We start from the raw sequence: 17,655 nt of genomic DNA on the forward strand, positions 1-17,655 counted from the left end.
CCTGACAGTTCTGTAGAAGGTTCATCCCAGTTCTTCACTGACAGTTTCCAGCCATTTTTCACACAAAAGAAAATAAAATTGATGATTAGGCCCCTGTCTATATTTGTTTGAGAGTCACTTCATACCTGTCCCTATTCTAACAGACACAGAAATCTGATGTCTGTCTGTGAATTGTTACTCTTTTTTTTTTCTTTGTCTTTTGAGGTTTAAGTACTTTCCATCAGTCGGACTTTTAGCAGATCCTGAATAGCCACATGTCAGACACTTGATGCAGAGTTCCCTGAATTGGAGAGAGGTTAAACTATATATGGCCTCCAAGATTCTAACTTGGGCATTCCTGGACCACAGTTTTCTTTATTAATGAAAAGTGTTAAATGAGTTCTTAGTTCAAGCACTTAAAATGATTAAAAGCAACCAGCCAGAAAGCCAAGCCGCCAAAATGGAAAGTGCAGAGCCAGTAAAATATCAGCACAATTTTAACTTTCTATTTGCAGCAAAGCAGTGATTTGGACGGTACATTAGGCTCCGGCTGAGGATGGCACTGATAGACCATCAGATGACAAGTCCAGGAAGTTGGAACTACTGACTTCAAAGAAATGCTGGGACATGGAGACAGCATTGCTATTCTGTTTAGAGAATCCCTCCCTGCACAGAAGGTGCCTTATTTTATGCCACTTTTACAGAACTGTGGTTAAATTAAGCCCAGCATGAATAGAAATATAAATAGCATTCTGTATCTTCTAGTAAGCAAACATAAGGATTAGGAAACTCTTTGCATAGTCAAGGGTAATAGGGATTGTGTGACTCTGATACAAACATACCTACCCCGCTCTTTGTTGATGCCTCTTCATTTTAATTTTGCAAACACTTATTGTAAACTTAATTTTCCCAGAGCCCATCTCATGACCAGAAGAATAGCCAGCTTTTCCCATTATTTAGGCTTATGTCATAAAGTAGTTGTCTGATTCCCTTCTCATAAAATGTAAACTCCTCCTGAAGGATGGCCATGGTTGTTGTGGACAGTTTTCACCCAGTCCTAAAGCAGGGCCTGGCAAAGGGAGGCCATCAGTAATGTTGCTGCTGCTGCCAGGAAATGGAATCCCTTTCTTGTCTACACACTATCACCATGCTGCCTTCAGTTACTTGGCTTTGAATAACCTGAGATAGAATTGATTTCTTGAAGGAAAAGTTTATGGATCTCCACTAAAAGCAGCCATGCACAGCAAACTCTGAGTCATCCTTGTGGAAAACTGTTACTTTGATTAGTATACAGTTAGGATCTCTTCCTATGTTTGGGTAATTTTTCAACTAATGAGTCTGCCTCTCATTATCAAACTCAAAATTTTAGGGAATGAAGAGATGGCTCAGTGGTTAAGAACACTGGTTGTTCTTGCAAAAGACCCTGGTTCAAATCATAGCACCCCCATGACTGCTAATGATCATCCGTAACTGCAGTTCCAGGGAATCAAATGGCCTCTTTTGCCCTCTGCAGGCACTGTATGACATGGGTGCACTTACATACAGGCAGGTGTAACACTCATACACATAAAATAAAAATAAAGTTTTCAAAGCTCAAAATTCTATACACTCCTTTTCCTAGTCTTTCATTAAAGTGGCAGGATTTGATTCATCCACTTTTTACTTAAACAGGAACCAGAGGCAGTTTGTATTGCTTAAAGGTAGCAACTAATACAAAACTTGGCCCAGGAAGTGGGATATTTCACAGTGAATGATGGAGGGTGAGACAGGGCCTCGTGACATGAATGTTCTCCCATTAGGACACACCAGTCTGCTGCCATTTAGATGGATCCATTTATCAACAGTACTAACTCCTGAGGTGTCAGCTAGGTGCTGGGTGTCAGCTTGCTTACAGGTGGCACATTTGGTCATGAAAGGAGCTTAAAATTTTTCACATTAGAAAGATAATTGGTACTGGTTTGGAATTGTTTTCTCTGCCTACTATGCCTCTTTGTACAACAGCCAACCATGAAATGACTTTATTTCACAATTGGATCCCACATTTTATTGTTTGCTACTTAAAATTATTGCTAAAATGTAGCTAAGGCAATAAAATGTGGATCATTGTATTCTCTAGCCTTACCATGTACTGTTTCACTCAGAAACAATTGGTTGCATTAAACAGTAGGATGCCCTATTAAAGTATATTTTACAGCATCAGCTATAGACAACTTAAAAGCACAGAATATCATCTTACAAAGTGATATGTGCTCTGATCCAGAAACCAATACAAACATTCCTGAAGTCATATACAAGGGTTCAAAGGCCATTGTGGGGGAAGCAGATGTGATTTTTTTTTCTTAACCCGAGTATCTTTTAAATCAAAACCCATAACAAAAACTTTCCTGTCAGTTATTTATTTGGCAAATGTGGAAAAAGAACTGGATGGATGAGCCATGACCAACATGTATATGCATTTAAAGTGAGCCACCAGTAGGGGCAAAGGCATCTCGGAATTTTCTTTATGGATAAAAAAACATGCAGGAGCTTTTATGCATTGTCATGGCTCCCTTTGCAGAGGTGGACCCTGCACACCCAGGAATGCTCTGTAGATTCAAGAACTGTCTACATGCAGTGTCAAAGAGTCTGTGGAACAAGAATAAGAGATTCAATGCCCAGGCTTATGTGTCCACACAATACTTACGGAAGTCGGAGCTTTACTGGCCATCACTGGCCAGCTGGAGTAAGAGGTGAGTCTCTTTACCTGAAGGTTTCACAGGAGGTGCTTGGAGAAGTTATTGTCACTTATTTGCTTAGAGACTGATGATTCTCAAAAACAATTCCTTTCTCCAAGGCCGATGACTGAATTCTTACAAAGTGATAGTGGAGAGATAGTTCAACTGCTAAGAGCACTGACTGCTCTTACAGAGCATCTGGGTTCAATTCCCAGCACCCTCATGGTGGTTAACAACTGTCTGTGACTCCAGTTCCAGGGGATTTGATGCCCTCTTCTGACCTCTGTGGGCACTCCATGACACAGGTGAACGTACCTACATGCAGGCAATACATTCATATACATAAAATAAAAATAATAAAGAAAATAATTTTAAAGATGATTACCACGAACATCCCGTTTCCTTTCTTTCTTTCTCTTTCTTTCCTTTCTTTCTTTCTTTCTTTCTTTCTTTCTTTCTTTCTTTCTTTCTTTCTTTCTTTCTTTCTTTTTCTTTTTTTTTCTTTTTGAGGCAGGGTCTCCCTGTAGCTGCAGCTGGCCTGGTTGAGGCAGAATCTCTAGTCCAGGCTGGCATGAACTCTTCTTGCCTCCACATGCCAAGTGCTGAATTTCTGGCATGTACCACCACACCTGTTTTATGCAGTGCTAGGACAGAAACCAAGGGTTTGTGCAGGCTGGGTAAGTAAGTACTCTGCCAACTGAGCTGCACTGTCAACCCCAAGCTAGCCATCTTTAATACTGATGAATTAGATAAGAATATATGTCGATTACATAAAATAGTATATTTGGCTATACGAATTAATTTCTATAAAGTACTATATATAAATTTCTGTTTGCTGCCAAGCCTCTGGATAATATTTCCTCTGTCTGGGAATTTCTTCCCATGAATCCTTTGGGAAGCAGATTTTCTTTTAAATATTTTATTTATTGTTTTAATTTTATGTGAATGAGTGTATTGCCTGCCTGTGTGTAAGTGCACTCATGTCATGCAATGCCCACAGAAGTCAGAAAAGGGCGTCAGATATCTTGGGACTGGAGTTACAGGCGGTTGTTAGCTGCCATGTGGGTTCTGGGAATTGAACCTGGGTCCTCTGCAAGAGAAGTCAGTGCTCTTAATCGCTGAGCCATCTCTCCAGCCCCCAGGAAGCGGAGTCTTAGTACAATAAACTAAAATTCCATTATCTTGCTTTTCAGTCTACCTTTTATCTAGGAAGAAGACTACTTATTTAGTTTCTTCCAGTAAGATTAATTTCCTCTGGGTATAGAAGGAGGAACCAAGGTTCTTCGCAGTCAGCAACATTTAAGCTTCCTATCAATATACGCACACATTACCATGATGTTGAGGAAATAAGTTCCATTCTGCGAGGGGATACTTTAAAAAATATATTTCATTTATTATTTTTATTTTATGTGTATGGGTGTATTTCCTGCATGTATGTGAGTGCACCCATGTTGTGCAATGCCACGGAGGTCAGAAGAGGAAATCCGGTTCCCCTGGAACTGGAGTTAAAGATGGTTTGAAGCCTCCATGTGGCTGCTGGGATTTGAACCCAGCTCCTCTGCAAGAGCAGTCAGTGCTCTTAACCACGGACCTATCTCTCCAGCCCCTCTGTGAGGGGATTCTAACACGCTCACTGAAGTTCAGATTCTCAGGTATCCAATGCATGACTGTTATAGGCATAAAAAGAGAAACTTAACAACAACGACAACGACAATGACAACAACAACAAAAACCCCAAAACAAAACGGGTGAGGTATGGCAGGAAAAGTTATAGTTGGTTTCCATGGGGTGATAATGCTTCTCTAAAAGTCGTAGACTAAAAAAAAAAAAAAATACAGGGCCAGGCATGAGATGCCTTCCTTTGATTTGTTGGTCAGGGGAATCCCAAAGATTCTCAAACCAATACAGTGTAGGCTATTGCCACTGCTCTGGGCTGCCTCCACCCGCAAGAGCTTGACGGTAAGAAGATACAGACGTTGGACACAGGACTTGGAGGAACTGAGCCTAAACTAACCTGAAAGTCTCCTCCCTGAATACTACCTCTCATAGTATCAGAAGATGGTATGCAAGCTAACCAGGGAGAAAAGCGGTCAATTGTCCTACCCATCTGTAAAGCCTACAAATCACAATGACCGGCATGGCAAGGTATCTGTAACGGTACAACAATGGCATTTTTTAAATCTTAAGGGTATTATCACTGGATTTATTTGCTTTCTGTCATCTTCATTAATTTTAACAAGTTTTTGAGAGTACTGACCATGGAGTGGTCATGGTGGTTCATGCTGTAATCTCAGCACTCATTCTGGGTATAGGATAAAAGAAGTTGGTGTACACGGAGGTGATGCTTATGGATGCCGTGAGGCCGCGGCTATCCTGCTTAGGAACCATATGAACTTGATCTTGTTCCATGCCTCAATGATCTGCTATGGTAAATGACAACACTCACCTCATATACTTTTAGAAAATTAATGATTGTTGCACATAAGACACTTCGCATCTGGCTCGTGCTAAGGATTTAATAAATGTTCATTATTATTGTAGGTATTATTATCAGCACTTTTCAGTTATGATTTTTATCCTCTTTACAATTCTTTTATCATTTTTCCAGTTTCCTTCTTACTGTGTTTTCACACTGGCTTCATTATAAATACTCAAGTGATAGTTCCAGTGATAAAAATAAAATTGTATTTGATTAACTGTGGCAAGACTGATGCTGAATACTGACAGGTAAGAGACTAAGGGTCTAGTGAGCTTCTGTTAGTTTGGATATCCTAATGAACTCTAGGAGGAAGATTAAGGACATAGGCGGGCAGATACACGTCTGATAAATACTATAGATATTTCTCTGCAGATAATTGAGAGGAGAAGGAAAAAAATATTAAGCATTAAAACCTGCAGCAAAAAGTTATTTCTCCAATGTTTAATAGGAACAGAAATTGATTACAATTCAATCATCTAAAAAATGTGACAGAAAGAGGGTACTAATTAGACTTCATGGTATGTAGTTATAAATATGTGGTTTTAAGATAAATTAAGAAATATTTTTTTCACTTTCTTATGTATTGAATGATCTGACACTATCCATATTTGACATATCTTCAGCTGGTTAACACTGAGAATTTAATGAGTTTTTCATGAACACAGAAAATATAAAAATGTTATTGTGTAGCACTTAAGCTATTTTGTTTGATAACACCCTATTACACTGTTCCTTTTAACTCATTCTATTCATTTACCAGCAAAAATGGGTTACTTTTGGTTTTCTGGACACAAAATATTGCTTCATGCTGCTTTTGCTAACCTAGCCATATGGAAGATTTCTAATGCATCTTTCAAGGTCTTCTTAATTTTTTTTATCAGTATACATTTGTTGTAAAACGTGATGCATTTCACAATGACATTTTTGTTCAAGCATATATCATTTGACCATATTAATTCCTTTCTCCTTCCTGCACTCCCCCCCACTCCTTCTCTGGCTGTTTCAAAATCAATCTGCTTCTATTTTCATGTTATGTGTGTGTGCCTGTATGTGTGAATGTGTGCATGTATATAACCTATTACTATATGGGGGGAAAATGTTATATTTGTCTTGCTGGGCCTATCTTACTTAGCTTTATAGGTTGCTGTCCAATTCCATGCACTATCTTGAAAATAACTTATTCTCATTCTTCTTTATGATCAGATAGAATTTCATAGTGTGTTATATACACTCTAGTTATCCACTATTGTGTTGCTGAAAATCTAGGTTTATTTCATGTCTTGGCTACTGTGAACAGTGCCACAATAAACATGGATGTGCATGTGTCTTGGTAGCACGCTGACTTATATCCCTTTTGATATATACATACATACATATATATATATATATAGAGAGAGAGAGAGAGAGAGAGAGAGTGGTATGATTGGGTCATATGGTTGTTCTATTTTCAGTTTTTAAGGGACCTCCATATTGATTTTCATAGTGACTACACTAGTTTGCATTCCCACCAGAAATGATTAAGGATTCCTTTTCCCCCATGTTTATTCTTACCAGAATTTTTAATTTAAGATAGCCATTCTACAGAATCAGTGTGTGTTTGTCAATCTGACATAAACCTAGGCATAACGGAGAAAGGGGAAGCTTAACTGAAGAATTTTCTCCATTAAATTGCCCTGTGGGCATTTCTGTGGGGTAGTTTCTGGTTTGGTAATTGAAGTCAGAGTGCCCAGTCCACTGTGAGAAATGCCATCTCTGGGCAGTTGGACCTGGGCTGTATAAGAAAGGTAATTGAGCAAGCCAGGGGAACAAGTCAGTACATAGTGTTCCTCTGTGGCTTCTGCTTCAAGCTACTGCCTTGAGTCCCTGCTTAGTTTCCCTCAGTGGTGAACTACAACCTGTAAGCTAAAACAAAACAAAATAAACAAATTAACAAAAAAACCAACCTCCCTACCCAAATTTCGCTTGGTTTATTTATTTGTTTTCATTTTACTTTTTAAAAATATTTTATTTATTATTTTTATTCTCTATATATGAGTGTATTGCCTGCTTAGCTGCCATATGAGTGCTGGAAACTGAACCTTGGTCCTCTGCAAGAACAGCCAGTGCTCTTAACTGCTGATCCATCTCTCCAATCCTTATTTTTATTTTATGTGCACGAGCATTTGGCCTGTGTCTATGTAAGAGTACCATGTGTGTGCAATGCCCCTGTTTTTCCTGGAACTGGATTTACAGGTGATAATTAGCTACTGTGTAGGTACTTGGAATGGAACCTGAGTCCTCTGCAGAAGCAGTCAGTGCTCCTAATCACAGAACCATTTGTTCAGTTCCTTGATATAGTTTTGCTCTGCATTTCCTTCATGGCTTATGATGTTGTCCATCTTTGCATGCTGCTATTGACCATTTCTACTTCATTTTTTGGGACATGTCAGTTCTTTTATTTTCCTATTTATTAACTGGACAATTTGGTTTTGGGAAGGAGGTTTTAAATATTTTATTTATTAGTTTTATATGTCTGAGTGTGTTCTCTACATATGTGTAAGTGCATCCATGTTGTGCAATGCCCGCAGAGGTCAGAAGAAGGCATTGGATTCCCCTGGAACTGGAGTTACTGACAGTTATTACCCGCCATGTGGGTGCTGGGAATTGAACCAGGTCCTTCGAAGATCAGTCAGTGCTCTTAACCACTGAACCATCTCTCCAGCCCCGGACAATTTGTTTTTAAGCAGTCCTCGTCTGCTGGATATGGAAGTTCATGTAATTGTGGTGAGTAGAGAGAGATTTATGCAATCAAGAGGACAGAAAACAGTCATGTCCATGTCACCTTTGGATCAACTAGCAGATTTTGTGTTTGTATAGTTCATTCCTAGAAACAGGCAATGTCCTTGAATAAGCCAATCACACGTGCCCGGCTGGGACAATCACAGCAGTGAAAAATGGACAGCCATATTGTGGCACTCAGGTTAGCTGAGGAACCAGTTTTTCTTTTTCTTTTTTTTTCTTCTTCCTTTTCTTTGTTGAGTCTCCCTCGCCTCAATCTCAAAGAGATTCACTTGCCTCAGCCTCCAAAGTGGTGAGATTACAGGCATTATACCACCAAGCTCCACCTTGAGGAGCCAGCTTGGTTACTATAACAGCCATGTAGACTTTTCATGGTAAATGAATTACAGTTTTTAGAAACTTCCTAAAATATAATACATTAAATATGCTTGAATTTAATGACAGCAAAGAACTTCTGGCAAATATATTTTTTGGTTCTTTGTTGTTTGTTTGGTTGGTTTTGAGACAAGGTCTCTCTACACAGCTCTGGCTGGCATGGAACTCGCTATGTTGACTGGGCTGGACTTGATCTCAAAGAGATCCAGTGCCTCTGCCTCCTGAGTACTGGGATTAGAGGCGTGTGCCACCAAGTTCTGTGCAAAATTTTTTTTTTTTTAGTTCTTGAAATTTAAAGATTCTTCAACGCAATAGATAGGGATTTTTGTCTGTTTGTTCTTTGGAGATAAGGTGTCACTATATTGCCCAGACTGGCCTCTGTATTTTAGTATCTGCTCTGTATTTCAGTATGACTGAAAACTCAGGATATTTCTGCTATAACCTCCTGAGTGCTAGAATAACCAGTATGCACCTCTGAGTCCTGACATTAAATGTTAGGTCTATGTTTCATGAGGTTTTGTTTTCTCAAGTAACTTAAGTTTTCTAGGAGTAAAACTGAATTGGGTGTCTCATAGAATTTAGAAAATAATATTTCTGACTACATAGAGATCAAATAGTTTGCAGCATTAAAAACCATTTATTTATTATTTTCATTTTATGTGGTATGAGTGCATTGCCTTCATGTAGGTAGGTACACCCTTGTCATGCAGTGCCAAAGGAGGTCAAGAGGCTGTTGGATCCCCTGGACCTGAAGTTATGGACAGTTGTTAGCTACCATGTGGGTACTAGGAATTGAACCCAGGTCCTCTGCAAGTGTAGCCAGTGCTCTTAACCACTGAGCCATCCCTCCCAGGGCTTGAAACATTTTTTAATTTATAAAAATTGATCAGCTCTGAAAAGTTACATTCACATTTATGATTACTTTACTAAAAAAAAGTTAACAGATAATGGAGAATGGCTGATTTGCAAATAAAATATTGGACAATAGACAAATGCTGTCCAGAAGAGCATTATGGATAATGGATTGGAGCTCTATCATAAATCCAGTATACGTACACATTTAGTTTCAACATCTGCCTTTCAAAGTTACCCAACAGCAGAGTTTCACTTTCAGGAAATGGAGCCGTACACTTCTACGTTGCTATGTTTTATCTTGCTGAAAGTTTAGACCATGATAGCTGTATGCAATGAATGCATGTTTTTAACATTTTAATTCCCTTTCTCTCTTCCTGCGGATGCCAGCAGTATATGCATTTATCTTTCTGTCATTAAGTATGGTGATATCAATGATGAAGTATTTACATAATAGTATTTACATAATACTATCAATTCCATTCTTAAACTTGCTCTTCATAGAACTTGTCTTCCACTTCTAATCTGTACCAAATCAACTGGTAACTGTACATGTCTCTTGATCGTATTTGTAAAACCTGAATCCTAGCGTAACATCTACCTCTCCCCATGTTAATTTAAGGAAATGGTAGCTTTTTGTCTTACCTTGAACAATCAGAATAAGGGCTAGAGAGATGACTCAGCAGTTAAGAGCACTTGCTGTTCTTTCGGAGGATCAGAATATGATTCATAACACTATGTTGGGTGCCTCACTACTGCTTGTAACTTCAGCTCCAGGGGGTACAACACCCTCTTTTGGTCTCTGCATGCACTGGCATCAATGCGCACATACCCAACTACAAACACACATACACATAAATAATAAAATAAATTTTAAATTAAATAATCAAAAAAATCTTATTCTTTTCACTCGTAGTTATTTAGAATATACATGTGGGGCCATTCCAGCCAATGGAGAATGAAGCTAAGATTCCTTCTGGAAAGCTTTTCTTCCCTGCCTAAATGTACAAGCAGGTAAATGGGGAAGAAGAGATTCTCCATTTTGCCGAATTGCTCCAATCTGAATGTGGTGTCAGCTACATTGACCATGTGTGATCTGTTTTGAGAAATGACAGGCTACAAAGCTGAGAAGGACTTAGGTCCTTGGTAACAACCCAGAGCCAAGGCGTTGGTCAACTCTGGACTCCCCTCCTCTGCAAGTTCTGATATTTAAGATAATAAATTCTCTTTATTTGTTGCTTAAGAGAAATTTTATTGATTCAAGAATTTCATACAGGGACTGGAGAGATGACCCACTGGTTAAGAGCATTCTAGCAGAGGACCAGGGCTCAGATCCCAGCCACCCACACAGCAGCTAACAACCTACTGTAACTCCAGTTCCAGCCCTCTCTGATCTCTGTGGGCAGTGCCCAATACAAGGGTACACACATACATGCAGGTAATACACTCATATACATAGAATATAAATAATTTAAAAATATTTTATTTTTTATGTCTATACACGTATTTCTTATGCATTTTTATGTGTATACATATATTATGTGGATGCATGCATTTAGCTGTGTGCAGGCAATAAACTCATACACGTAAAGTAAAATAATACACAAAATATTTAATATTTTATTTTTCATATGTGTATGCATGTATTGCTTGCACATAGGTAGATGTCATGCAACTCCTGTGGAGGTCAGAAGAGGGTGTTGGATCACCTGGACCTGGAATTAGTTAGGAAGGTTGTGAGCCACCATGTGGGTGCTGGGAATCAAACCCAGGTCCTCTGCAACAGCCACCAGTGCTCTTAACTGCTGAGCCATCTCTCCAGCCCCTAAATGAAAAGAATTTCATATGATAAATTTTGATTATATTCAGACTTCCTCCCTCCATCTCTACCCTTGTCCTACCCCCCAATTTCATGTCTTCCATTAGCAAATGAGTAACCCTATCCATCTTACAAAATACGTCAGAGCTGGGTGCTGGAGAAACCATGTATCTTTAGAACTCCGATGATCTTTAATTCTTAAACATAGGAATGTCAAAGTAAGGCCCCTTCCCTTTCCTTGGTGCGTGGTCTTGGGTCAGAAAATGACCGCGTTTCTTAAAATGAGATTTTGAATCTTAATTTCTGTTTCTCTTACACAGTGCTTAGAAATGTCAAGTAGGGATTTACCTTTTAGTCAGTGGTCAGAAAAATCTTGGTTTTCCTCATCAAAGTTCATTGTTCTCAGTCCTCGCGTGCAGGTTACACTCTGGCTGTTTCTGAGCCTCATTCGGCACAATCACCCCAGTGTGGACCAAGGTGTTGGAGAACACATCGATTCCCCACAGGGTTTTACAGTGGGTTAAAGCGGAATCATGGTCCTCACAGCGGTCAGCCTCCAATAAGAGTCTCTGAGTGGCCAGTTAGGAAACTTCACAGCTTTATGCCACTGTCTTCTAAGTTATTTTCTGAATTCCGTAGACTTCTCAGATTCCTATGATGTTGAGGACTGAGAATCATGGTCCTCACAGCGGTCAGCCTCCAACAAGAGTCTCTGAGTGGCCAGTTAGGAAACTTCACAGCTTTATGCCAGTCTTCTAGGTTATTTTCTGAATTCCGTAGACTTCTCAGATTCCTATGATGTTGAGGACTGCAGGCAGGTCTCGACAGCCACTGGGTGATGAGGATGATCTGCTGACCGTAGGTTCCACCAGGGCACAGGGTGGTGTGACTGAGTGCACAACATTGAAAGCAACAAAGAGAGAATCCTATGGTCTGGTAAATAGTCATCTTGTGTGACAAGGCTCCTGACGTGGTGCGTCACACTCATTCTGTCCCCAGAGTCGGTGAGCCCTGGGCCCTGGACCCTGAGGCCGCTGCCTGGGGTATGCCTACACATCTTTTTTCTCAACACCATCACCTTGAGCTGTCCTGTCATACTCCTTCTTGCATGTACCAAAACTCATACTAAACAATGAGCTCTGGGTTACAAAAGAGGATGTGCTTTTGCATCTGTCTCTCATGCCTCTGCCTACAAGTTGAAGAAACACACAAAGTGCTTACATTTTCTTTGTTCTTAAGAACACTTGAGCGAGGAATTTCTGCTACTCATGCCTGGGGGTATCCTAAACCCTTAGCTGACAGAATTTATTTCAGGAGAACCCAAGGTTTCCCCTTTCCCCTCCCCTCCTCTCCTGCCTTCCCTTCTCAGCTTGTCTCCCCTTCTCTTCCTCTGAGATCAGCTCTCAATATGAAGCTCATTCTATAGACCAGATTGCTCTCAAAGGAAATGATCCACCTCTGCCTCGGGGATGGATTACAGACGTGTGCCGCAACACCCAGCATCCTTTGAGGCTGGTGGCTTCCTTTCCCTTAATTCCTTTTTAATTTCACAGGATTTTTATTTCCTTCAAATAGGTGTTTTCTAAGAAAGGGTGTGAACTGTACTTTATGATTACTGAGTGTTTGAATATATATTAGCTTTCAATATACAAAAATGAAATATATCCATCTTGTGTTGGATTGCTATTTTAATTGGTATCATGTTATGCTTCATTTTCTTACAGTGAGGACCTTGCACTGTTCTCTGTTTTATACTGTTCTTAATGATGTGCCTTTTGCAACTTTGATTCCCACTCATGTGTAGGTCAGCTGTGTAGATTTTCCTTTCCAGATAATTTTAGGACATTTCCCCCTTCGGTTCTTAAGTTTTGAAGTTTTACAGGGCATTTCATGTGCCTGCTTTCATTTCATTCCTTTGTAGCCAGGAATCTCTTTGAACGTACGCGGACAGGCCTGTGATTAGAGAAGCTCTCTGCTGTCCTTTTGATTATATTCCCACTTCATTTGCTATGGAATTCTGGCTAAATAGATTTCTTCTCTATCTCTTCATATTTTTCTTTTCCTTTTAATATTTCATTTCTTTTATTCATCATTTATCTTTTATGCCTTTATTTTCTTGCTGATTTCCTCAACTTTGTTTCACGTCAATAGTGATATTTTGTCATCATAATAAACACGCACAGTGCTTGCTTATATACCATATACATGTACTGACTTATAGAACGCTCACAACAACCAACAGTGCTAGAAACTCATTCAGCCCCATTTTAGAGACAGGGAACATGAAGCAAGGGCGTTTAAGTGATTCTCCACGGAGTGAAGAGCCATCATCCTGATTCAAAGGCAGAGACCTAATGTTGTTCATTTTAAATACTCATCCTTTCTTTGCAAGTAAATCCTGATCTTTGGAATAGGCAAATTTATAAGCTCTGCAAAAAGTCAGTACATAGGCTATTGGGACATATTGTGCAGTAGAAGTTACCTGTTTCCACTGAATAAGCTGTCCATTTTTTATTAAAAACATTTGAATTAAATTTTAAAAACATTTCTTTAAAAACATTTATTTTTATTCTTTGACAGTTTCATACCTTATAAAATGAATTTTAGTCCTTCTTATTATCGTTATCCTGTCCCACCCCTCCCTTCTCCTATGGAAATCCTTCTTCCCAGCAAATACCCTTCCTATATATACTGCTTGTGTGTGTGACCCACTGAGTTTAAACTAAGATTGCCTGTATGAGCATGGGTGGGGGCTGTTTACTGGAATATAGGCAATTTATTAATAATCGCACCATTGAAGAAAGTGACGCCCCTTCCACCAGCCACCACTGCTCTCAGGGAAGGATGGGGCCTCCTGAGCCTCTCTTCCTTCCATGCTGAAATGCTGGTGGGAACAATCTTGTGTTTGGAATCACAGCTGCGGTGAGATCATGAATGCATGACCCATGCTGTGTCCAAAAGACACTGCTGCACAAACCTCTCTGGCCTTTACCTCCTCTGCCCTATCTCCCACAGTACCCCTTGAGCGTTGGGAAGGGGAATGATACAGATGTCCTGTTTAGAGCCAAGCACTGCATAGCCATTTATTGTTTGTATTTTTACTAGCTGCTAATCTCTATGTTATCCATTGTCCATTGCGAAAAGAAGGTTCTCTGGTGAAGGTTGAAAACTAACACTAATCTATGGCTACAAAGATAAATATTTGTAAGGGACTTTGATATTTTGTCCATTTACTAAAATAATGGTAACAGGTTCTCCTCTGGGGCCTGGGGCCACCCAGACACAGTTTCCTGGGAAAGTTTACAGTGTCATGTCTGAGATTCCCCTTTGAAGTGAGCTTTAAATCTAAACGAAAATCAGCTAGTTACCCTCATAACACTCATATCATTATTGTACCAATGGACATATAATGCCAGGCAGGTCATTATTTCGGTTTGCAGGGTTCACATTTACGTAAAACTTTTGATGACTCCCCCCCACCCCCATGTAGCCTGCAGATCAACTTTTCCCCCTCTGAAGCTATCCATATGTATGTTGGAATACAGAAATTTTGTCATTCTAGTTTTAAGTGAGGCAAGGGATGGGTGCTTATTTCTTAAACACAATTATATTTTGTTTCAGACAAATAGTTGAAAGTCACACTTTTTCGGCTTTGTTTGTTTTTGAGACAGAGTCTCCCTGTATTCCCAGCTGGCCTGTAACTTACACTGTAGACTAGGTTGACCTCTATCTTAGAGACATCTACTTGCATCTGCCTCCTGAAAAATCATCTTTTTTATGTTCACATTATTTTTTGAAATTAAAAAATTGAATTGTATTAGTTGATTCTCAATTGAATTTTTGCGATGTTCATACAACATAGTTTGATGGTATTTAGATCCTCTCCCATATCAATACCTTCCCCCACCCAATTTAATGTGATCTCATATAGAGTCTGATTTGTCTCCCTAAATGTCCTTCAGTGTGGGTCCATGCACTGGGGCTGCCAAGAGCCCCATCCTTGTAAGACACTGTCTTTCCCCACTCTCAGTGGTCATCAATTGCCAAAAGTTGGGTTGGAATTTCTTACCCATTTCCTCATGTCTGTGCTGAGATTTTGTCTGGTTTGAGCTATTAATAGCATGTGTGCTTTCTGTCATTTTACTGTGATTTCTTATGGGTAACTGAGCAGATGTGTGAAAGACACTGTTTCTTTGTGGTCATCCACCACTCAGAAGTGGTGCTCTTAGAATTTCCTCTCCCTCTTCCACAATGATCCCTGAGCCTTGGGGGCAGAGGTTTGAAATAGTTGTCATGTTCAGGGATAGGCACTCTGCAGCCTCTTGTTCTCTACACATTGGCCAATTGTGGATTTCTGTGTTAATCACCATCTGCTGTATATGGAAACTTATCTGGTGAGAGTTGAGAGATGCATTCATCTTATACTTAGAAGTTATATTGAAGATGCGTCACTTAGGGTTAAATGTCTCACAGACACTTGTTCTCTGCATTTGACCAGTTCTGGAACTCTGTAATAGTCTCCATCTGTTGCAAAAAGAAGTTTCTATGATGAGGGGTGAAAGGCACACTTGTCTTTAATATGAGGATGCATATTTAGAATAAAGAAATTATGTTGGTAGGGGCTGAAGAGATGGCTCAGTGATTAAGAGCACTGGCTGCTTTTGCAGAGGACCTGGGTTGAGTTCCCAGCACCCACATGGTGGCTAACAACCATCTGTAACTCCAGTTCTGAGGGATCCAACACCATCTTCTGAATTCTGCAGGCACTGCACAACATGGGTACATTTACATGCATGCAGGAAATATACTCATACACATAAAAATAATAATTTTTTTAGAAAAGAAATTATGTTGGGCTAGGGATGTGACAAAAGTAGGCTTTTCTCTAGGACCTCAGACCACTCCATGCATGTGTAGTTGGCTATGTTTACAGTACCACATATGAGTTCCCTCCCACTGAGCAGGCCTTACTTCCAAATAGACACTTATTGATTGGCCCCAAGGTGAAAGTGTCACTACTGTACCAATAAGGATAGTTGCTAGGCCAGTCATTATTATTTACTAGGTTTTACAGCTGGGTAGGATCACTGACTGATTTTCTCCCTTAGCAGCTTCCACAGTGTCCTCTGATACCATGAGAGCTGGTCCTCAGGGAGGAGGCTTCCAGGGCAGTTCCTACTCCATTGCTCCAAGTCCTGTGTCCAAAGTGTGGTCTCTCTTCAGCATTCAAGTTAGTTGATTTTTGAACACTTTTATATTTATAATGCATTAGCTCTGCTTCAAATTAAAAGCACTGACAGCTCATATAGAATAACAATTTCATATTTTTTGTTTTATTTTTAATTTTTATTTCTTTTTATTTATTTAATAACCACCTGATTAGAAGAAGCATTTCATTACAGCTTTAACATATTCAATGCATCTCTTTCAAAAGTGGCTGTAAATTTTTAGGTTCACAGTTGAATTAATACAGTTATACAATATTGAAGTCAGTATAAACCCTGTGAGACACAAAATTAAATGCATTTTTAACCTTTAAAAAATCTCCAATTCATTTTAAAATATACCAATTTCATATTTTTAAAAAAATTTGGCCACGTTACAAATGCTGTTATTAGTCATTGTTAGTTCAAGCAGGACTATAGAAGTGGGATTTATCAGCTCTTTATGTAGGGAAAAAAGAGATATAGTTAATGAAAAATTTAAGCCATCAAAAAAAAAAAGGAAATAGTTTGTGCCATTAAAATCATTTACTGACGTACTATTACTGGAAATTTTTTACCACAATCTTCAATGCACTTGTAATAAATTGCATTTTCCCTTGGCACGTCAGATAGTTCCATTTACTTTGGGCCTATAATCTACTAGAAAAGCCACTTATTTCTATTTCTATATATGCCCATGAAGCCAGAAACATTATCTCTTAAGTAACGTTCCTTTCAAATCAAATTGATGATCTCATTGAACATATTTAGAGCACTTCATTTGAAATGTTCCTAGAAGTTGTGTTGGGAATTATAATCAAAGCTCATGAAGGAAGACGGTAGATGGAAGATGTTGGAGTGCAGAGATCATTTTTAATGCTTCAAGGATGCTGAAGGAGTTTTCCTTGAGCATCCTACCCAAAGTTTATCTCACATGTTGGCCACAGTGATCTACCTTCTGGATGGAAACTCCTGTGCTTGTAGATTGGGGAGTCGGCTGCTGTTCCCCCTCTCACCAGAGTGCAGATACTTTGGAATTCACTTCTCAGTTTGTGAGGGATGACATTTGCTGTATGTTTTTATTTTTTCCATGTGTGGACCACAGGTAATTTAGCTACCTTGAAATGAGATTGAATTGTCTGGTCTATTAGCAATCTCCAATGCTGATGACATTTAGGTTGGGTACAGTTATCCTTTCTGTCCCCTGATCTTTCTGCTCCCAGCACTCGAATAGTGAGGATTCAGTATGAATGAAAACAGTGGATATATAAAGCAACTGCCGCAGTAATCTTAATAAAAAATAACGGCACTCTCACTTCGCACTTCATCTGTTTGCATTGCTCTTTAGAATATGAATTTCTTAGGGCTTCATTTCCCCAAATGTCACTCTTTAATCTTTTTTATTCTTCATGTTAAAACAATACTCAATATGGCAATTTTCATCACAAGATTTTT

The 17,655-nt window shown here is 39.3% G+C and overlaps 1 non-coding gene across 1 annotated transcript; it reads right to left on the reverse strand.

The window, feature by feature from the left end:
* Positions 1-12,089: 12,089 nt before the first annotated feature.
* On the reverse strand, positions 12,090-12,214 carry LOC115068662. The gene has a single exon (XR_003847989.1). It is a non-coding gene; the product is annotated as a small nucleolar RNA SNORA40 (small nucleolar RNA).
* Between the last annotated feature and the right edge of the window lie 5,441 nt (positions 12,215-17,655).

Source organism: Nannospalax galili, unplaced genomic scaffold (genome assembly GCF_000622305.1).
Source record: "Nannospalax galili isolate Female #2095 unplaced genomic scaffold, S.galili_v1.0 scaffold29, whole genome shotgun sequence".
Lineage (NCBI taxonomy): Eukaryota > Metazoa > Chordata > Mammalia > Rodentia > Spalacidae > Nannospalax > Nannospalax galili.